Raw genomic sequence first — 23,724 nt, 5'->3', positions numbered from 1 at the left:
AAGATGTATCGTTAAAACACTCGTAAGCCAAAATTCCATTACTATCTAGAAACTGGGCCTAGGTCTGTTAATTTGCATGCTCAACAAATCACATTGTAAATCAGTGGTGTGTCATTTACTAATCTCACCAAATAAATACACGTGAAACTTGGCTAGACATTCAAGAGGCCACACTATGTATCTGTCCCAAAAATATAACAGATCTTCATCCCCCATAAAAAAAAACTTCCATACAATTGTATTACTTTTGTCAACACAAATTCCATAAGGTAAATAAATGAAGTGGTTACAATTAGAAGAAGAAAATGGTAGACCTCATATTGTACAAACTGTACATCATCTCTATAGGTTCTGAAGGGGCTTTCTTTGATGTCCTTCTGCAGACCTTAAGCAGCAGCTGCAGCACCAGATCTCTCTCAATGGGAGATGATGACCATGGCTTTTGGGGCAAAACGTTTAAAGCAATAATCTTTAGATCGTTTCAAAGACTTGCTAGCCGAGCTAAAGCCAAGATGCGTATCTAAGTGTTGTTTGACCTGTGCTTTCTTTCTGATGGCTGAAGTTCAAGATTTATCCTCAGGCCTGGACCTGGCTCTTTCTTTTCCCTGGGTCACTTTGACCCCAGGCTGTGAACCCAGTAATGTTATACAAATGTCATGCGTCATTGGACTGACATCTCCCATACAAGGCACCAGCGTTTACTCTCCGAACATTGTCCTGGAGGCAGAGAAGAGCAGAGACCCTGGCAAAATGAACAAAGATATTTTATAGACAAGGTCATGTTGAAAAAAGAAAAAAACACACTAGCACAGTAAGGCAATGTTTTCTACTCACAGCAGCTTCCTTTCAGAACTGCTTCCTAAGACTTTTCTCCTCGGTTCCTGCCCGATTACCATTTATTCTTAGAGGTTGTCTGTTCTCCCTCCGTTTCCCCCTGAGCATTTCATGTGAAAACCTTCCAGGAACTAAGTTCAAAATGCTCTCTGAATGTAAATTCAATGCAACAAAAACAGGTCAGCACGGAGGAAAGTCAATGCAAGGTCTTCCCACAGATTTGTCTGAGTGAAAAGTCATCCTGTATCACCCACTGGGGAGTGCTGAACAGCTACAGATTCTCCATGTATTATTCCCCAAGTCTTTCATATATCTTTCATCATTATATTGTTTTGGTTTTATGACCTTCCATGCACCTTCCATTCCAATCACCCTCATCAATCTGGGGCTCTCGAGTAGCGCAGAGGTCTAAGGCACTGCATCTCAGTGCTAGAGGTGTCACTACAGACCCTGGTTTGATTCCAGGCTGTATCACAACTGGCCATGATTGGGAGTCCCATAGGGCGGCGCACAATTGGCCCTGTGTCGTCCAGATTTGGCCGGGGTAGACCGTCATTGTAAATAAGAATTTGTTCCTAACTGACTTGCCTAGTTAAATATAGGTACAAAAAAACATGTCCCTTCCAAGATCATTTTATGGTGGCCAGGCTGGAGAAACTAGATCTAGACTAGCTGCAGAGACTCTCTCCTGTCCATGAAGCTTTACTACAGTAATGATGCAATGTGCTTGTGTGCATTATTACTCAACTGGAAAGAGTTGTCAGCGATTGAAGCTATTGAAGTGATTGGTTTACTGCTCATTTATTGTGTACTATGACCTGATAAGGCCGTGGATTGATCAAAGACAGTGGCAGACTCTCACATTCCTCTGCAGCAGCCATCTCCTCAAAGGAAACGACCCAAGCGCAGTAAACAGACAGGACAACAAGCTGTGCTGTCTGCTACACCCCACCGCTTTGAAGCTTTAGCAATTCCTTGTTGGAATTGTCCCCAGACACAGTGCATTCCTCACACTCTGTCCATGTGCGTTGGCCAGGATTCAAGATGGAGTCTATTACAACTATAGGACCTGGGCCTGTTTTCGTAATTTGGCTGATCTAGGAACAGGTCCCCCCTTGTCCATATAAGCATATGATCTAAAAGGCTAAACTGATCCTAGATCAGCACTCCACTCTTAGACGCTTTATGAATAGGGGCTCAGGACCCTGCAGAACACTGACTCAGTGGACACAAAACTGTTTGTTTGTCAGAGACGGTTCAAATGCAATCGGTCTTCTTTCATCATCCCACATAATGGAAATTACTCTACAATTGTGGCACAGTTAACCATATTGTGCAACCTCCATTTTGGTTTTATACAAATGAGTGGTGCAGGCATGATCTATTCATGAGGTCACATGCAAACAGATGGTGAGAGAGATGATGAAACCATATGGCTGTAACAATGCGTGAACAATATGTGAAGTGTTGTTATTTGGTTCATCATACTGACTTCACAATTTACCAAAAAAAAAAGGGTTTTGACCGTATCAAGGGCATTGAGTGAGAAGCTAAGCAGATACATTTTGTGCGATTCTAACTAGAACAGACATGGTTGTATGATTGCAGTAGTGGAATAAAGGCATATTTTGTTTTTGGGGATCCCGGTTCCCAGGGCATAATTAATGTCACAGTGAACACACGGGTCTTAGTTCTGCGGCCAGAGCAACAAGCTGCCATGGAAACCGGGGGCTTGTGTGTTGTGTGGCTGCTTGTGTCAGAGATCTGCCTTATTGTTCTGCCCTCCCCTCTTTAGTGACGGCACACTTTCCCTGGACGTTTTCACATACAACATCTGTCCTGTGCAGGCCCCTCCTCCCCCACCACTGACCCACCCCCTCTAGGAAAGGCCAGAGGGGGCACCTCTCTCAATAAAGCCTGGCCATACACACCTGCTGAGAGGGTCAGGGGTCGCTGACCAAGGCATGCGCACATTACCCATAACACAGCAGGACTCCAGCCTCCTGTCAACCAATGGCAGGCCTGGGGCTTCCCTCTCTCCCAATGTTCAGGAGAAAGTCATACACTCTCTCTAGTTCCTGACTGTGTCTTTTACAGTCAATATAAAATCTTATGGATGATTATCAACCAATAAAGTCATATGTCAAATTGTTCAATCAATCAATCAAATGTACACTGCTCCAAAAAATAAAGGGAACACTTAAACAACACAATGTAACTCCAAGTCAATCACACTTCTGTGAAATCAAACTGTCCACTTAGGAAGCAACACTGATTGACAATAAATTTCACATACTGTTGTGCAAATGGAATAGACAACAGGTGGAAATTATAGGCAATTAGCAAGACACCCCCAATAAAGGAGTGGTTCTGCAGGTGGGGAACACAGACCACTTCTCAGTTCCTATGCTTCCTGGCTGATGTTTTGGTCACTTTTGAATGCTGGTGGTGCTTTCACTCTAGTGGTAGCATGAGACGGAGTCTACAACCCACACAAGTGGCTCAGGTAGTGCAACTCATCCAGGATGGCACATCAATGCGAGCTGTGGCAAGAAGGTTTGCTGTGTCTGTCAGCGTAGTGTCCAGAGCATGGGGGCGCTACCAGGAGACAGGCCAGTACATCAGGAGACGTGGAGGAGGCCGTAGGAGGGCAACAACCCAGCAGCAGGACCGCTACCTCCGCCTTTGTGCAAGGAGGAGCAGGAGAAGCACTGCCAGAGCCCTGCAAAATGACCTCCAGCAGGCCACAAATGTGCATGTGTCTGCTCAAATGGTCAGAAACAGACTCCATGAGGGTGGTATGAGGGCCCGACATCCACAGGTGGGGGTTGTGCTTACAGCACAACACCATGCAGGACGTTTGGCATTTGCCAGAGAACACCAAGATTGGCAAATTCACCACTGGCGCCCTGTGCTCTTCACACTGAGCACGTGACAGACGTGACAGAGTCTGGAGACGCCGTGGAGAACGTTCTGCTGCCTGCAACATCCTCCAGCATGACCGGTTTGGCGGTGGGTCAGTCATGGTGTGGGGTGGCATTTCTTTGGGGGGCCGCACAGCCCTCCATGTGCTCGCCAGAGGTAGCCTGACTGCCATTAGGTACCGAGATGAGATCCTCAGACCCCTTGTGAGACCATATGCTGGTGCGGTTGGCCCTAGGTTCCTCCTAATGCAAAACAATGCTAGACCTCATGTGGCTGGAGTGTGTCAGCAGTTCCTGCAAGAGGAAGGCATTGATGCTATGGACTGGCCCGCCCGTTCCCCAGACCTGAATCCAATTGAGCACATCTGGGACATCATGTCTCGCTCCATCCACCAACGCCGCGTTGCACCACAGACTGTTCAGGAGTTGGCGGATGCTTTAGTCCAGGTCTGGGAGGAGATCCCTCAGGAGACCATCCGCCACCTCATCAGGAGCATGCCCAGGCGTTGTAGGGAGGTCATACAGGCACGTGGAGGCCACACACACTACTGAGCCTCATTTTGACTTGTTTTAAGGACATTACATCAAAGTTGGATCAGCCTGTAGTGTGGTTTTCCACTTTAATTTTGAGTGTGACTCCAAATCCAGACCTCCATGGGTTGATAAATTGGATTTCCATTGATTATTTTTGTGTGATTTTGTTGTCAGCACATTCAACTATGTAAAGAAAAAAGTATTTAATAAGATTATTTCTTTCATTCAGATCTAGGATGTGTTGTTTAAGTGTTCCCTTTATTTTTTTGAGCAGTATATTTATAAAGCCCTTCTTACATCAGCCGATATCACAAAGTGCTATACAGAAACCCATCCTAAAACCCCAAACAGTAAGCAATGCAGATGTAGAAGCACGGTGGCTAGGAAAAACTCCCTAGAAAGGCAGGAACCTAGGAAGAAACCTAGAGAGGAACCAGGCTCTTTGTTATCGACTAAGGTTCCAGAAAGGTTACTCACAACAACAACAAAAAAACACACCGATCAAAAACATGTTCCACAGAGAATGACCGTGCACTTCTGGAAAGATCTGTTGTCGGGCATTAACAGGGTTTATAACAAGGAATTCACTTTGAAACTTATGATGGGTTCAACCATTCTACATGTAAGAGGATTAATTCTCTTAAAGTACTTTCATCTATCAACTTTGAGAAATTGCTCAATTTCAATGGGTATTACAAACTACATTTACAAACCACAAAGCATCTGCTTAATCTCTTGTGGTATGTCCACAATGTTCCACTGAAGTGAAAAATGACCGTTGAGAGCACTGATAACCTTGGTTTTATGTAGGCTAACTTCACATTGACTTAAAAAAAAGTACATTCCCTCTATATTTACAGAGCACAGAAAGCCCTGCTGCTGAATCCTCCTGTGATTGGTGGATGTGTCTGTGGACAGGGACAGGGAGAGGGAGGGAGCCAGGGTTTGCTCCCTGTGGTGAGCCCTGTGGTGGGCCCTGTGGTGTGCTCTGTGGTGTGCCCTGTGCATGGTGTTCTCTCTGTGCTGTCTGCTGCCTCGGAGGACCCTGAAGGAATCACCCTCATCAATCTGGCCACACATTCCACAATGACTGACAATGGGACTCCACTCTTTCCATGGCAGATGGCTTGCCTTGGGCTGTCCACGCCAAGCTCCCATTGTTAACCCCTGGGTTTAAAGCTGCTGGCCGGGGCCTTCACTCCTCCCACTTCTGCGCCAAAGAAGGGACATTTAAATGTAGAAGAGGAAATATAGGAGTTTGGTTTTTCTCGAACAACCGGTTGCGTGTTTAGGGATATGACTTACTTTTTTAGATGAGAAATACTTTTTCAAGTGAAGTAAAAGATTGACACAACACAGGGAGTGTTGCTTTGTGTGGTTGGATTTACATTATGGCTGCATTCCCACATGGATAGTGCTAAACCTTTATTCCCACAGGAGTCTCTGACACAGTAGGAGCCAGGCTAGGCCCCAGCACCAACATGGCTTCAGGCTGTACGTAGCACCGTAGCAAAACATGTGATCCTGACTACACAATGTGTCTGTCCCCAGACTACAACAGCTCAATATAATGCTACCTGTTAAAATAAGGATAACAATCTATTGATTTTAAGATTCTATACTAGGTTTATAGCTTTAATAGATGGAAAAACAGGACAGTATGGTGTGTACTACATTTAGTGAATGAAATGTATACTAAAAAATCTATTCCCCCCTCAAACTAGGGTTGTGATGTTGGGATCATGCGGCATCCTTGCATTTCACTGAATGGAAGAAGCTCATGCTAAGCCTTTTCTCCAACAACCTCACTTACACTCACAACCTGAAAATGGAGGGAAGAGACAGCTACTCTTTGCTTTGTGACATGGGCGTCCTCGGACGTGCTCACCAAAGGCATCAGAGATGAACCAGCGTTGAGCAACTCTATTCAGCAATTAGCATAAAGCTGCCCCTCTTAAAGGACGCAGAAGTCCCCCTTCTAAACTTTTGTCAGAGGGTTCACTGTGTTTAACACATCTGTTGTGTCCCATGTCTGTGCAGCCCATGGACAGGTCTGTCTAAAGCGCACCCTTTATTCTGCTGTGAAAAGAGCTATACGGCCCCTGATAGATTGCCTTCATTTCAATGAAAATGACAGCCCCCAGTGAAAGAGAATAATGGAGAACCACCACTTCAGCCCCCCCCCAGCTTAAGGCCCTAAAGCTCCCTTTAAAACGCTCCTCTTAAACAGTCTGATACGGAGCATAATCACGTAGAGAAAAGAAACCATGTCTGACCAAGTCTTATGTTCTCCCTTTAAAAGCTGTTCCCCTTTTTTTTTGGCGTTAACATGTCAGCAACCTCAAAGACAACCGTTGGCGTAGGACATGGGCATCTACACCTAAACTATGCAATAAACAGCGAGAACATTAAAAGAGAAAAACATGTCAATGATAAGTGTAAACAAAGCATGAAGATATACATTTAGAGCCAGAGTTGGTCGTTCGGAGGCTGGGGTTTATTTGTAAAACACAAAAACACAACAAGCGATGAGGTTTGACAGGATGATGCTATGTTTATTTCATTTAACTGACCACATGATGAAAAGGGATGTCACGCAACTGAGGTTCTGGGACATTGTTTTCATAAGTGCCAGTTGGAATCAGTTGCTTCGAGTTGTCCCAGCAGGAAAGTGACCAACCAAAACAAAAATGAAACAGTCCAGCACTGTAAACTTTTCTTGAAGTTTTCCCAAACACTTCTGATCATGTGGACTACTGTCGTCCATGGTTACACTCAAACATATGAACAAATATTGTTATTTATATTTCACTACACATCAGATAGAAATAGCTCTGGTCATAATCCCAGCTACAACTTTCAGATTTATTTTCATACGACGAAGAAGACACTTAGTTTGACAGTTCATTTGACCGTATCTTCATGATGAAATCCCCATTGAGACAAAAGGACTCTCATCATCCATGTTAGATCGGTTCGCAAGATGTTTACCGGAGAATGGCAGAGACGTGAGCATTAATGGTGAGGACAGTACCAGGATGGGAACACAATGGACAAAACATTTTTGTTGTTGTGTGTGTGTGTGTGTGTGTGTATGTGGGTTAGTGCTATTAATAAACCAACTGAAGTTATGGGTCAAACATGACACAAGGCTTTAGCAGAACAGTTGAAAGTTAATATTTATATTCAATTGATTTTAAGGTATGGCTCCCACGTTCTGTAAGCATGTCTTTGCCAGTCTGGATTAAAGACTAATTCAGAAGAGTGTTTTACTGTGAGCGTTTCTTGTCTTCTTTTGTTGTAGGGTAACCTGAGCGTTCTACTCTTGCTAGAGTAGACCTACTGTTATCAGAGAGGAAACCCAGGCCGGAATCCTGTCCTGTCTCTCCCCACATCCATTTGTCACAGTTAGCCCTTGTTGTGACATTCACTTGAGCCCGTTACATCAGTTCTAGTAGAATCCATCTTGTCCCAACAACAACACACTGAATAAAGGACCTTCTTTATTAAGATAAGACACCAGTCAGTAATTTGCTGATATCTTTACTTTATTACAGTAAGCTTCGGAGAGCATCGTGTATGCATCATAGACAAGTATAACTTTTGTTCTTCTGAGTGACCATTTTTTCCAGAAAAAAAGGCTGTCATTCATAATGTTTCCTATGCAAACATTAGAAAAGAAGGATATGAGTAATTCGACATAACAAATAAAAACGTTAAAACAGAGAGCTCTTTTGATTTTCTCATGTTGTGAAGTTCTGTCCCAATAGTGTACTGGTGTATTGGGGACAAATATAGCCCCTCTGTGTTGTCTGTCTGCTGGAAGGAGCCCCTCTAAATCAAAATGGACAGTTCTGCACCAAGACAATGGGTGCCATTGTTTCCTGCTGAAAGGAGAGCATGTGCTTTGCTAATGCCGCACTTGCAGCAGCCAACCTCCGGGACAACTTCTACATTCAGTCTTTGATTAAGGAGCACAGTTAGCCATGGATGACTTCCTCCAAGGTGCCCGGAGGTTGTGGGAAAGGCCCAGTGAGTGAGTGTGGCCTCGACTGGGGCTGGCACTGGTCACAGTGAATGGCTCTGTGGAGGTTAACGGTATAGGGGGGTGTCCAACAGAACCAATGGGTTCAGTGTGGGGAGATCACATGATCGCAGTCTCGGTCACAACTTGTCTTGGGGACAAAAGTGATGGTGTGTGTGGGTTACTGTGTTTGCGTGTGTGTTTACTAATGAGTCCTTAGTGGGGGAGCTTTAGCGATCAAGCCCTCCCCACCACATCATCAGGTCATATGAGCACAGATGCTCCATGATCTCTTGCTCTCTCCTTGGTCCCCAGACAAGAGCTGCCTTGAAAAAATATGCATTGAGGGGAAAATGACAGTGTTTGGTGGGATATTTTACTTTGACAAACTTAAGCTGATATAGTTAAATGTTCTGTCAAAAAGGAAGAACCAAAACGTGAGGAGATGACACTTGAAGATACAGAGGTATGCATGCAGTAGGCTGATATCCCAGTGAAGGCAAATCCTGCTCCCCATGATCCATGCTAAGGGGGTGTTAGCTAAACACAAGCTAACCCAGGCTTTACAGCCTAGCCCATACCCAGACTTCTGGGCTGGCCTGGGCCGGGGTGTTTATGTTCAGTCTGATCTCAGGCACATCTGTGTTGGGCCGTGTGGCTGGCAGGCAGGGCTGTGACTGTGATTAGCATGGCATCCATATGGAGCAGTCTGAGGGGTGAGAGGGTCGCTGCCTTGTGAAGGAGATTATTACACAAGCATAGGCAGGGAGGAGCACCTGCTGCTCTTCTACTCTAAGGACTAGTCTACCAGAGACACAGACTCTCCTACAAACACCCGGCATCTCCATAAACTAACAGTATCTAATCTGGTTTTGGGACTGTTGTCACCCCATGCAATGCTGCAAGTCTGGCTCACATACTATTTCATCACAATATATTGCATTTAATTACCGCGAGGAATTCTTAGTTGACATTTGTGCAATATCATAGTATAACAAACTGATATATTATAACATATTATAACATTGTTGGGATGGTAGTCTGCGGCTGTTAGTGTTTATTCTAGAGAAATTATTCGACTCATTTTTCTCATTTGACTGACCTGCTCCATGGGATCTTTGCCTATAGGTAATTTGATCCGTTCTGTCCAGTCATATACTGGACCATATAGTTGCAACAGGATCTTAACCTAACCTGGTCCCCATTGATGCTCCCTGAGGGAAATCAAAATGCTTGTAACTTGCAATAATCCTGGAGTTTCCCACGGTTACTATGAGGGCTAAGCAGAAGTCTGATTCCCCACAGGGGTCAGATATGCAGTATGCTTTCCTAATACCACGTAGGTAATAAGTTGTAACCATAGCCAAATGTAAAAGCGCAAAATACAAAACAATACAACAATTCATAATCTATTTACTACTTTCAATTAATAAAAGGAATTTTGCATATAATATTAATCATATACATTCATTTCATATTTTTCTTTATGTTATTTATATCAGGTAAACTTAGATAAGCCCCTGTTGCATTCAGTAAAGGCTGACAGTTAAACAACATTTTACATTTCAGTCATTTAGAAGACGCTCTCGTCCAGAGCGACTTACAGTTAGATCATTTATCTTAATATAACTAGGTGGGACAATCACACATCACAGTCATAGTAAGTTGATTTTTCTTCAATAAAGTAGTCATCAGCAAAGTCAGTAAACATAGACATGCCCCTGTTGTATTCATTAAAGGCTGACAGTTAAACAAGGCCTAGGATAATCCACTTATTACGAGAGGATCAGCTCTGTTAGACCCTCCACAAGGGGTAGGCTGCTGCCTTGTGTGATGGCGACATGGAGGTGCTATTGTTTTCCCTCAATGGAGCTGTGCCAGGAATGAACCTCCCTCAGCAGCAAATAGAGCAGAAGATTCCCTCAGCTGACTAGGATGAACAGTCTGGGGAGCAGAAGGCTGTGCGTGTGTGTCTGTCTCTCTGTGTTTGTGTGTTTTTTGGGGTTTTACTATCCTTGTGGGGACCAGAAATCCTCACTAGGATAGTAAAACATGGTCCCCACGAGGACAAAGGCTATTTTAGGCTTAGGGGTTAGGTTTAGGTTTTGGGTTACAATTAGGGGTTATTGTTAGAATTAGGATTAGGGGTTAGGTTAGGATTAGGTTTAGGGTTAGGGATAAAGGAAAATATAATTTTGAATGGAAATAAATTGTAGGTCCCCACAAGGATAGTAAAACATATGCGTGTGTATGTGTTTGTGTGTATGTGTTTGTGTGTGTGGGGGGGACACCTCATTATCATTCTGCTCTGCTGATATTCCAGACTGAGAGACAGACTGGCATTTCTGCCGAGCAGGTTGTATCCTCAGCATGTAGCATGTGGCCATGCCTGCTCTACCCCAGTCATACAGATGGCCAAGCATGACTGCAGTAAGCCTTGTTTACGTGTGGTCCTTGGTAGTTGAATTATTAATGGAGAATGGCTAATCAGTATTGAGCCATATGCATGTCTTGCATTAAATTATGCATCACAAGATGGCAGTGGAATAAAAAGAGTTTAGCATAACAACAACCACAAATATTTATGTGATTATGTTGGACTCAATTTGCTAATGGAGGAGCCAAGAAGTGGTTTGTGTCATTTATCACAAAAGGAGAAATGGGAGTAACTTGACATAAATGATATGTGGGTTCCAACAGGAAATGCAGTCTTAGTATCCCATGTCAGTTCAATTACCAGTTAGTCCTTAGTAATTAGCTAGTCCTCTTTGTGTCATCTCTCACTGGTTTTCACAAGGCAGTAAAGTCATTTAACAACCTTACAATCACATCTGCTTTACATTGTTGGCTGGTAATTCCCCTGGCCTCCCATGGTGCTATCCATTAAACCCTGCTCTCTGCTCAGCGTCACTGCTTTTATTTACCCTGGCTAAAGGCTAGGACATGATAGAGGGATGCTACTCTCCAGATTGGGCACCCGAGTGGCGCAGCAGTCTAAGGCACTGCATCTCAGTGCTAGAGGCGTCACTACAGACCCTGGTTCTGATTCCAGGCTGTATCACATCCGGCCGTGATTGGGAGTCCCATAGGGCGGCGCACAATATGCCCGGCGTTGTCTGGGTTAGGGTTTGGCCGGAGTAGGCCGTCATTGTAAATAAGAATTTGTTGTTATTAACTGACTTGCATAGTAAAATAAAATAAAAATACCTTACAAGACACAAGCCAGAAGGTTATCAATCAGGAACTGCTTGATAAACAACATCAGTGAAATAATATGAATCTTGACATTTTAGTCATTTAGCAGATGCTCTTATCCATAGCGACTTACCATTTAGTGCATTCATCTTAAGATAGCTAGGTGAGACAACCACATATCACAGTCAAGTACATTTGTCCTCGATAAAGTAGTTATCAGCAAAGACAGTGCTAGTAGGAAAAGACAAGTGCGAGTGTTGTTTTTTGTATGAAATTAACAATACTTTTTTTAAGCCTGAGTATAATGAAAAAATTAAGTAGACTCCCAAAATGATGAGTGTGTAACTGACACCGTGGAGAAGTTTTAAAAGTAGCTGTGAAGCTCTAAATAGAGTATAGATGTAGTATAATATCACTACTGATTGTGGTGATTGACCCAGAGAGCCTGGCCCATCCGTCATTGTTCTCTGTGGCGTATTATGAAGGACACAATGATAGAGCTCTGGTAGGGCGAAGGCCCTCGGCATCACACACATGTTACAGACAGGGCCTCTGTTGATGTAGACAGTGTCTCCCCTCAGCCTGTTGGGAGCCCCCGGGCCCCTGAGGGTAGGGAAGTTAGGGGTTCACACAGAGTTTGTCATTTCCAAACAGATCATGTATCAGTCCCTTCTGAAGTGTGAGACTCAAGGGAAGATTATTTTTACCTGTGGTCAGAAGGAGATTGGTAGGAAGACAAGTTACACGATTCAACGAAGAGAAACTGTTGATGAGGGAAGTCAAGGGAGGGGGGGGCGCGATAGCCCAACAACCGACACCACCTCCGATAAGCTGTTAATACTAATCCAACATGTAATTGTTCCCATTTCATTTAACATTTACATGTTAGTCATTTAGCAGACACTCATATCCAGAGTGACTTACAGTTAGTACATTCATCTTAAGGTAGATGTAGTCATAGTAAGCAAATGTTTCCTCAATAAAGCAGCTAATAACAAAGTCAGTGAGTGCAAGAAAGGCAAGGGTGGTAGTATTTTTATCGATTTTTTTCAAGGGGGGTGCTATGGAATGAAATCTAATTTAAATCTAATCTAAATCTAATTTCCATTTGAGATGAAGTAATTCACACAATATACATATCACCCACACCTAACCTCAGCAGTTTCCCGTCTGAATCTCTCCCAGGCCAGCTCAGCATTCAGTCCTGTGAGATTCTCACACATTGGCATGCCTTGTCATTTATACTGTATCAGTTCCCAGAGCTCCATTCTTCCACCATAATACACAGGCAGACCGGGTCCCCAGCCTGCATCTCTTCAGATTGCACACCATACAAAACACAAAGCCCTCCCAGGAACATGGGTGACATTTGAAAACAATCAAAACAAATTCAAAACTTGACACTCAATGTCCCCTCCAGCATCCATAATTAGAACTGTTCAACTAAAGACAGTTGAAGTTCTCACTATTTTCCTATGTCCCTCCCCCTCCCCCAGAGCCCTATAGTCTTATGAAGGGTAGACTAGATCTCTCCCAGTGTAACCTGTCAATCAGCAGTGGTTTTCAGGACAACATGGGGTTAGACAAAGGGGAAGTTATTGGAAGCGTTAGTTAGGTTGAAAGAGTGGAAGTAGCGCAGGGACGGGGAGGAGAACAGTGGGAGTCTGAACAGCTATGCAAATGGCCTGCGCACCTCTATAGTTGTGGAAGAGAAGAGGAGGGTTGAGGAGAGAAGCGGAGAGGAGAGGCACAACGCTCACTCTATATAATACACCGGGGACAGGAAGCTAGACTTGCTCTGCGGCTGCTGTGATATTAGCACCAGCTGGGGCTTCTGGGTGGACACAGCTCCTGATTTCACCCCTTGAAAAGATGTGGATTCTGACTTCAGAGCATCGATACAGTGCTTTTCATCTTGCTGACGTTTTTTACACAAGTATTAGTAGACCACCACTAGGACAATCACCAGAGACAACCTAGGATGGTCATAATGTAGTGGGAAGCTGTTGCATGGTTCTGTAACAGCTACCCACTTCAAGAGAATAGCACACAAGTATAATTCACTCTAAGATTATTCCTTATAGAAGCGACACAGTACGTGTATTCAGTATGGGGTTTCAGGTTTTTAAGTTCAATGTCCTCATTCTGAATTTTGAGGTTAAAGCTGTTATTGTAGAGAACCAGGCTGTACATCTTCTTGAAGGGATGGGGGATCTGAACAGTGATGGTGGCGCTTGTTTTAAAGACTTGCTTCAGCTTCATACTGGGCCAATCAAGGAGTCTGGACTCTGGTGGGAAGGTGGTGGTCTCAGGAGGCACAGGTATGTCACATAGTAGTCCGTACACACAGTGGAGAGCATATGGAGAGGTGGACGCGGCAGTGGAGCCATTGTCCTGGTGGCATTTGTGGAAGGCCACCGCCAAGCCCGTAAGCTCTGCAAACAGAGATAGCTGGAGCTTGGCAGCATCATCGCTGTCGGGCTTGGTGGTGGCCTCGGTGGTTAGATGCTGTTGCTCTCCTTCTCCTTTGTTTTGGAACTTTGACGAAGCCAATTTCTGAAATCCATTGTGACAGATTAGCTGGTTCGAGCTAGCTAAATAGGCTAAGGGTAATAACAGTAATGCTTTTTACAGCCTGCTAGCTAAGAGTGAAGCAGCTTCAATGGTAAACTTGACCCCGCCCTTAAAAATCTAAATCAAATATTACAGGCGGAGGTGTATCACGTTACTCACATAGCCTACCACAAAGATGAGAGAGGAGAAGCGTTTTCCCACTCTTTTTATGGATAGGTGATACACACACCACAGCGCACCCTGTCCATTATATAGAGACATAACTAAAAGTGAGGTTGCTAAAGTTTGAACTGAAGGGGCTAAGCCCCCTTTAGCCCCCTCGTTGAGCTGGACCGGTCATAATAGATTGTAGCTCAAACCGTTAGACTTTTATCTGTGCACGTGCCTGGCCTACTGGTATGACCTAAGATGGCTGCCGATATTGGAGATTTGACTGCCAGTGCCATATCCGACTTTTAGCTCTAACTTTCAACTCAGTTTCAATTGCTTCATCTGAGTTTCATCTGAGTGATGACATTCTCAACTTGGTATAGAGCAATTGATAAAATGTTGTATTTATAAGGGTAAATATGTGTTTGTATTTTTCAGTTATAGTGGCAAACTATGGGTACTATAATTGACAAAGAAAGTGCCCAATTATTTTTTTTTAACTAGACAAGTCAGTTAAGAAAAAAATTCTTATTTTCAATGACGGCCTAGGAACAGTGGGTTAACTGCCTTGTTCAGGGGCAGAACAACAGATTTGTACCTTGTCAGCTCAGGGATTTGAACTTGCCACCTTTTGGTTACTAGTCCAATGCTCTAACCACTAAGCTACCCTGCCACCCCATATAGGGTACAACTTGAAGTATTTTAATCGAGGTATCTCTTGAGAAATACACTCTATCCTCTAGGGCAGGAGAATTAAAATCTGACCCTATGAAGTCCAGACTACTGATGGTTTTCTGTTCTACCTGATAATTGTGTCCCAGTTATAAATCAGTCCCTGATTAGAGGGAGAGAATGAAAAAAAGCAGTGGAACTGGCTTCGGAGTCCATATTTAAATTTGAGGGCTTAAATTTGAGGGGTTTAGTGGGACCACTACTACATAGACATCTCCTTTAGAAGGGGTGCCAGAGGACTGTTGGTGCCTGAGGGATATTGAATGCAATGACAGTGGGCTACGACAATGTAACAAAAATCTAGCTATCAGAGTCAGATTTACTCTATAGCTAGATTTCGTTCTCACCATAAATCTATCTCTGTGACATATTTGGTGCCTTTCTCTCAAAATAGTCCTCCTGAATTGTCCGACAATGTTACCATAGAAAAATGGCTGCCCAGGTCCCCAGGGGCCAAATCTGGGGTGGCTCTTTCTTTTTTCAGGTTACATACATCTACCTCTGTGACAAATTTGCTGTGTTTATCACAAATTGCACGAATGACTGAAATTGTTCAGCTTATTTTTCATTCCTCCATATTTACAGAGAAATCATAGGAAATTGTGTGGGGTTTGTTGGTAACTACTTGCTTGACAAAGTCCTAACATTTTAGAAGGATCAAATAAAAGGCTTTTAAAATTATGACGTTTTTAAGTTGGCACTTTTATGGTTAAAGAGATAGTTCACCCAAATGACAAAATTACACGCTGGTTTCCTTACCCTGTAAGCAGTGTATGGACAAGGTTTGACATCAAAATGACATATTGGTTTCCTTACCCTGTAAGCAGTCTATGGACAAGGTTTGACAGCAATGCAACTTTTTACACATACTTTACAGCGCGGATCAGAGTACCAAATGCTCCAGGATCCAGATCATACAGGGTATATGTGAAAGCGCCCTGGGCCTCCAGAGTGGCACAGTGGTCTAAGGCACTGCATTGCAGTGCTAGATGTGCCACTAGAGATCCTTGTTCGAGTCCAGGCTTTGCCTCAACCGGGAGACCCATGGGGCGGCGCACAATCGTCCGGGTTAGGGGAGGGTTTGGCCGGCAGGGATGTTCTTGTCCCATCGTGCACTAGCGACTCCTGTGGTGGGGTGGGCACAGTGCATGCTGACATGGTCGCCAGGTGTACGGTGTTTCCTCTGACACATTGGTGCAACTGGCTTCTGGGTTAAGCGTGCATTGTCTCAAGAAGCAGTGTGGCTTGGGGGGGGTTGTGTAGCTCTCTCCCGTACGGGAGTTGGGAGTTGAAGCGATGGGACAAGACTGTAACTACCAATTGGAGAGTAAAAAAATTAAATACATATATTTTTAAAAAGCACCCTAAGTGGGTCACCGTGTCCGTCCATGAAGTTCAGTACTGAATGTCATGATGTTTTGATAAACCACTGTTTCTTACAACAAAGTCTTTCCAGTGGCATGGAGAGTGGTCGAAAAGCTTCCAAATAGAGCTCCCCGACAGTGAGAATGATTATAAAGTAGTCTAATGTTAGATCATCAATGTAAATAGTTTTGATAATCTATTTAATGTTTGAAGACATAAAGCACCCAAGGATTACAACATACCTTACTTGATGGCTGTAATAGATCAGACTGGGAAAACCATCCACCCAAAAAAGATAAATATACATATTTTTTCAACTATAAAATCTAAACACACCTTTCAACTGCTATACAGTAGCTGGCTCTGGTTTTCACATAGGCATGCAGCATTGGGCCATTTGAATGAGAATAGGCCTGATGAGAGCACTGGGCAGTAACGCTTGAGTACTTAATGGAATCCAGTCATCACAGTGACATGTTGCATTATCCTCTGGATCTCCCATTGTGAAGACCCAGCAAGGTAGCTAGTGGCCGGCTGGGGACAAAACGACACTGTACAGGTTGAAGAAAAGCAATTCATTCCAACAGAGACCACTTGTCTTCAGGCCCTAGCTGCCACAGCCAGCACCCACACAGTACAAATGAATAATTTCCAACTTTCTCATCACGTATAGTTCCATGAACATAAAATATAAATTACATTTGTCAACAGGTATTAGAAGTTCTGACGATTACAGAACAATTAAAACTATGGATGCTGTAATAAATCTCTTTATTCTCACTTTTCTCCCTCTTTCTAACTCTTTCCAAATATCACAATAATTGTAGCATTACTGCTATTTGTAGCAGTAATGCAGCAGTAACTTCGGGAAGAAAGGCTGTTTGGGGTGTAGTCAACAAAATGTTTTCACTCTGCCCAACATGGGTACCATAGCAATATGTTAGTGTTGCAAGCCGAATAGAAGAGTTTCACCCAGGCCTTTTTGGCAGAACAAGATGGAGTCAGTTGAACATGCCTGGACATGTCAGAGTGTAACCTGACCTGGAGCTGTAGTAGATTGGACATCTAATCCACTGTCATAGTACTGTAATCAATTAGATTAGCTGGAAATAAAGCACAAGCCGCACACAACAACTGCAACTGGCAACCACACAAGGCACCCACTGCCAACGCTGAAGAAAATGACTTCCAAAAATCTAGAAATATTCTGTCATGTCCAAAGAATTTAATGTATAAGTCAAACTTGTTTTAAAACAAAAATAATTCACCTCTGCCTAATAGTCTGCATGCAAGTTTAAGTGTTGAACATTGAGAAAGTGGAAGATACACAATATATACAAAAGTATGTGGACACACATTCAAATTAGTGGATTCGGCTATTTCAGCCACACCGGTTGCTGACAAGGATATAAGATCAAGCACACCACCATGCAATCTCCATAGACAAACATTGGCAGTAGAATGGCCTCACTGAAGAGCTCAGAGACTTTCAACGTGGCACCGTCATTGGATGCCACCTTTCAAACCAGTCAGTTAGAGCCGCCCCGGGCAACTGTAAGTGCTGTTATTGGGGGGAAAGGGGGATACCTAGTCAGTTGTTCAACTGAATGCATTCAACTGAAACCCAACCCTTTTGAATCCGAGAGGTGCGGGGGGCTGCCATAATCAACATCCACGTCTTCGGCACCTGGGGAACAGTGGGTTAACTGCCTTGCTCAGGGGCAGAAAGACAGATTTTTACCTTGTCAGCTCTGAGATTCGATCCAGCAACCTGCCCGAATGCATAGTGCCAACAGTAATGGTCTGGGGCTGTTTTTCATGGTTCGGGCTCGGCCCCTTACTTCCAGTGAAGGGAAATCTTAACTCTACAGCATACAATGACATTCTAGACAATTCTGTGCTTTCAACTTTGTGGCAAAAGTTTGGGGAAGGCCCTTTACTGTTTCAGCATGACAATGCCCCAGTGCACAAAGCAAGGTCCATGCAGAAATGGTTTGTTGAGATCAGTGTGAAAGAACTTGACTGGCCTGCACAGAGTCCTGACCTCAACCGCATTGAACACCTTTGGGATGAATTGGAATGCCGACAGCGAGCCAGGCCTAATCGCCCAACATCAATGCCCGACCTCACTAATGCTCTTGTGGCTGAATGGAAGCAAGTCCCCACAGCAATGTTCCAGCATCTTGTGGAAAGCTTTCCCAGAAGAGTGGAGACTGTTATAGCAGCAAAGGGGGGACCAACTCCATATTAATGTCCATGATTTTTGAATGACATGATCAACGAGCAAGTTTACACATACTTTTAGTCATGTAGTGTATCTTAGACTTATAACTGCAAAAAAGTAAATATGCTATCTTTTAGAATAGTAGTTATACACTGAGTATACAAAACATTAGGAACATCTTCTCTTTCCATGACATAGACTGACCAGGTGAATCCAGGTGAAAGCTATGATCTCTTATTGATGTTAAATCCACTTCAATCAGTGTAGATAAAAGGGGAGAAGACAGGTTAAAGAAAGATTTTTATGCCTTGAAACAATTGAGACATGGATTATGTATGTGTGCCATTCAGAGGGTGTATGGGCAAGACAAAAGATTTGAGTGCCTTTGAACGGGGTATGGTAGTAGATGCCAGGCACACCGATTTGAGTGTGTCAGATCTGCAACGCTGCTTGGTCTTTCATGCTTAACAGTTTCCCAGGTGTCTCAAGAATGGTCCACCACCCAAAGGACATCCAGCCAACTTGACACAACTGTGGGAAGCATTGAGTCAACATGTCCCAGCATCCCTGTGGAACACTTTTGACACCTTGTAGAGTCCATGCCCCAACGAACTGAAGCTGTTCTGAGGGCAAAAGGGCAACTCAATATTAATGATTAGTACATTCAATCTAGTATGCCTATAAAATATGTGACAGTGAACGTTTATATCTCTCTCTCAGAGAAGGCATGTGGGCCTGGGCCAGAGAACCAGTCAATGACAAACGGGCAGCAGGAGAAGCCCCTGCCTCTGCTTATTCTCCCAGCATGGACACACTAGCAGTGATAGGATTACAGGTCACACTAGAAGTGAGAGCCAGGGGACTGGTCGGCCCCTCAGAAAAGGGTTTCAATTTCCTTACCCCCATGAAACATTAGAGGATGCTCTCCGCAGGATCATAAGAGGCAGAATGTCTCGCTGCTTGACAGACAAATAAATAGAGCCTGTTTTTCTATATCGGTCCACAATACACAGATAGAGTTTCCGTTAAGTTGAATGGAACCGCTCCAAAGAGACATACACGGGTTGATTTCTCTGTAAAGTAGGCCATAAGTCAGGTCTGGGTCTGGGACACTCCCTCAGTGGGATATTAGTGTTTTCCTGCTCACCCAGCAGAGAACAGAAATACACTCTATCAGCAGGGTGTATGAGCAGGTCTGTGTCAAGAAACAATGAATCAAAGGCAGGAAAAGATGGCTTTTATCACTGTGGCTACTTGCAAAATATGTCCACGAATCCATTTTTCAAAGAGAGAAGATGACAAGAAGACAGAGGAGTGGTTTGAGAAGGTCTTCCTGTCAGACTCAGAGCTGTGTTCATTTCCGCTTATTGGTACCATATTCAGGAACAATATGCCTCAAGGCTTACAGGAGGCTCAACATTTTCCAGCGCTCACAGAGAAGCCAGAGGTACAGAGAGCTCATAAAATACTTAAATACAGCACACAGTTCATTCAACAAAAGGCAAGGATGCATTCAATTGTGGTCAACTAGAACACTGGTATAGTTATATTCACACAAGACATATTCCCCTTTCAGTTGTTTTCGAAGTGTGCAATCTCTTTGACTAATAAGTTGAAGTCTATGGCCAAGTCTAAGCATGTGATTGATAGATGATCTCCTCAGAGAAACATTATCATTACCGTATGTTTCCGTTACTGTACAGAGCTTTCGGAAAGTATTCAGACCCCATTTTGTTATGTTACAGCTTTAATCCAAAATAGATTAAATAAAATCCTCAGCAATCTACACACAATACCCCATAAAGACAAAGCAAAAACAGGTTGTTAGAATGTTTTGCAAATTTAAAAACAGAAATACATTATTTATGTAAGTAGTCAGACCCTTTGCTATGAGACTCGAAATTGAGCTCAGGTGCATCCTGTTTCCATTGATCATCCTTGAGATGTTTCTACAACTTTATTGGAGTCCACCAATCATTGATTGTCCGTAGAGCTCTGAGACAGGATTGTCGAGGCACAGATCTGGAGAAGGGTACCTAAAAATGTATGCAGCATTGAAGGTCCCCAAGAACACAGTGGCCTCCATCATTCTTTAATGTAAGAACTTTGGAACCACCAAGACTCTTCCTAGACCTGGCCGCCCGGCCAAACTGAGCAATCGGGGGAGAAGGACCTTGGTCAGGGAGGTGACCAAGAACCGGATGGTCACTCTGACAGAGCTCTAGAGTTCCTCTGTGGAGATGGGAGAACTTTCCAGAAGGACAACCATCTCTGCACCACTCCACCAATCAGGCTTTTATGTTAGAGTGGCCAGACAGAAGCTACTCCTCAGTAAAAGGCACATGACAGCCCGCTTGGAGTTTGCCAAAAGGCTCCTAAAGACTCTCAGACCATGAAAAAGAAGATTTGATGGTCTTATGAAACCAAGATTGAACTCTTTAGCCTGAATGCTAAGCATCACCTCTGGAGGAACCCTGGCACCATCCCTACAGTGAAGCATGGTGGTTGCAGCATCATGCTGTGGGGATGTTTTTCAGCGGCAGGGACTGGGAGACTAGTCAGGATCGAGAGAAAGATGAACAGAGCAAAGTACAGAGAGATCCTTGATGAAAACCTGCTCCAGAGCGCTCAGGACCTCAGACTGGGGCGAAGAATCACCTTCCAACAGGACAACGACCCTAAGCACACAGCCAAGACAAGGCAGGAGTGGCTTCGGGACAAGTCTCTGTAATCAATTTTAGAATAAGGCTGTAACGTAACAACATGTGTACAAATCAAGGGGTCTGAATACTTCCCGAAGGCACTGTATGTGTCTGTTCATAGTCAAGAGCAGCACATTTTGTCAAATGCTGAAGGGGATGTGAAGCGAAGATGTAAATTAAATAAATAGAAAACATATGAGTCCAGGATTTGCCCAGAGCGATATGCAACATCTTTACCATGTACAGATGCTTCCTATGGACGCACAGAGCAAGGTGAACCTGTATGTAGTCAGTTTCAACAGTGAGTGTGCAATCTTTCAGCGCTGAGTGCATGTGTTTTGTAAGTTTCCGTGGTGAGAACAAGGCCTTAACAATAAGTGGTCTGACAGAGACATTTTTGTGGCTAGACACAAACATAAAAAACAAGAGTAATATTTCTCAAACTGACCTCAGAACTGACAGGAATGCTTTACCTCCCCTTTGTGCATCCATCCTACAGTAAATGAGGAATATAAATAGCACCCTTCTAATCATAACCACCCCACTCAGGCCCCCCAGGCCCTCTCTATTCAGATCCCCAGAGATGTTCAGAGAAAGATCAAGCGCTGTTGTGTTTATTGGTGGGTCTGTGGGCACTCTCTGGTGGAAGTGGGATACTCTTTACAAAGGGGATTTCATTTCATTGTAATTCAGCGGTAACATCGTTAGAAGGGCTCGGGGATGGGATGGGGTGCTGTTTAATGTGGTGGGTAGTTTAAGGGGAAAAGAAGGTTTTATGTTTCTGTTGTTGCTGTCAGTGGAGGGAAGATAGGAGCAAAAAGGGGGATGGCTGGCATAAAGCTGGTATAGAAGAAGGACTTTCACTTAGTACATTTCACCCGCCATTTTAACAACTGTCATTGTCCCAGGAGTCCAAGGAGCTGTCTGACCAAAAGCCTTTTTAGAGGTGGGACGAATCTCCTGCAGAACCAGGAGAAAGAGCCTGTTGATCCAAGAAGAATGAGGGCCAGGGAGACAACCCCCTATCCCTGGTTTCTTATACTTGTTTTTTAGCTGCCTTTTTGTGAGCTGTTTTAAAAGATGCACAAAAGGACTTGTCCGTAGGAACAAATCGAAGTGAAAGGATTACTTCTCAGCGACGTTTTGTGATTTTTGTTTGATAAAAAGCCTACCTTTCAGTTTGTTTAAAAGGGTCATTTAAGGAGAAAGGCTTATTGGTTCTTCTCCTCCATCTCACAGTGTGTTCTCTAACTGGTTATTCTCCTCCATCTCACAGTGTGTTCTCTAACTGGTTATTCTCCTCCATTTTACAGTGTGTTCTCTAACTGGTTCTTCTCCTCCATCTCACAGTGTGTTCTCTAACTGGTTCTTCTCCTCCATTTTACAGTGTGTTCTCTAACTGGTTCTTCTCCTCCATCTCACAGTGTGTTCTCTAACTGGTTCTTCTTCTCCATCTCACAGTGTGTTCTCTAACTGGTTCTTCTCCTCCATCTCACAGTGTGTTCTCTAACTGGTTCTTCTCCTCCATCTCACAGTGTGTTCTCTAACTGGTTCTTCTCCTCCATCTCACAGTGTGTTCTCTAACTGGTTCTTCTCCTCCATCTCACAGTGTGTTCTCTAACTGGTTCTTCTTCTCCATCTCACAGTGTGTTCTCTTTTGGCTCAACCAGTCCTTGTGATGTCAGGTAAAAAAAGAGGACTAGAAGTATAAAGGTTGTATCCATACCAATTTACTCTGGTTTACTTAGCTCAACAACAGAAGTGGTGGGGTAGGGCTTTAGCTAGATGACTTTGCAAATAAGGATAGTCACCGTTAGACTATTCTCCATATGACTTTAAAGCTAACCCCTCTAACCAAAAGATGATTTCACATGATTCACATGCTTCTTCACATCAAACTATTTTTTTTTTTTTTTTGAGAAACATGAGATTATAATTCTCATCCAATAGTTTGATTGGTCCATTTGCCATTCTCTGGTCTGAGACTGAGACTGGTGGGAATGAGTGTAGATATTCAGACCTGTCACTGCCAGCTGCAGGGCAGTCGGTCTGCTGGAACTCATGTCACGTCCAGGGGTCAGCCACCCCACTGGCTGAGAGACAGAATTTAAATAACAGGGGCTGAGGAATTGCCAACTGTTTAAAGCCCTTACAAGGTCAATGCAGAATAATTGCATTTGCTTGGCTGGTGAACAAGCTGTCCACACTTGGCAGAATTTGAATAAATTCACAATGAATTTCAATGAGGAGTCCAACTTTTTATATCTGAGGGACATTTGTAAGACGTGAAACGTAGCCAAATGTTACAGAATCCACCGGCTCTAAATGGAAGTTTCCAATGGCAGGCCTAATCAATCATTGTAAACTCAGAAGCCTGCTCTGTAACCAAACAAACCAAAAATCACAAGGATGTATGTATAAGTATAAGTAGCCTAAATATAATCAAGATTTATTAAATTAGGCATC

General features: G+C 43.7%; 1 protein-coding gene across 1 annotated transcript in view; it reads right to left on the bottom strand.

The window, feature by feature from the left end:
- Nucleotides 1-23,724, bottom strand: part of LOC106607328 (apoptosis regulator BAX) — a 78,346-nt gene that overhangs the window by 44,007 nt on the left and 10,615 nt on the right. The window lies entirely within an intron of this gene.

Source organism: Salmo salar, chromosome ssa06, assembly GCF_905237065.1.
Source record: "Salmo salar chromosome ssa06, Ssal_v3.1, whole genome shotgun sequence".
NCBI lineage: Eukaryota > Metazoa > Chordata > Actinopteri > Salmoniformes > Salmonidae > Salmo > Salmo salar.
The sequence above is the reverse complement of the archived record's forward strand: the minus strand, read 5'-3'. Positions and strand labels throughout refer to the sequence as shown.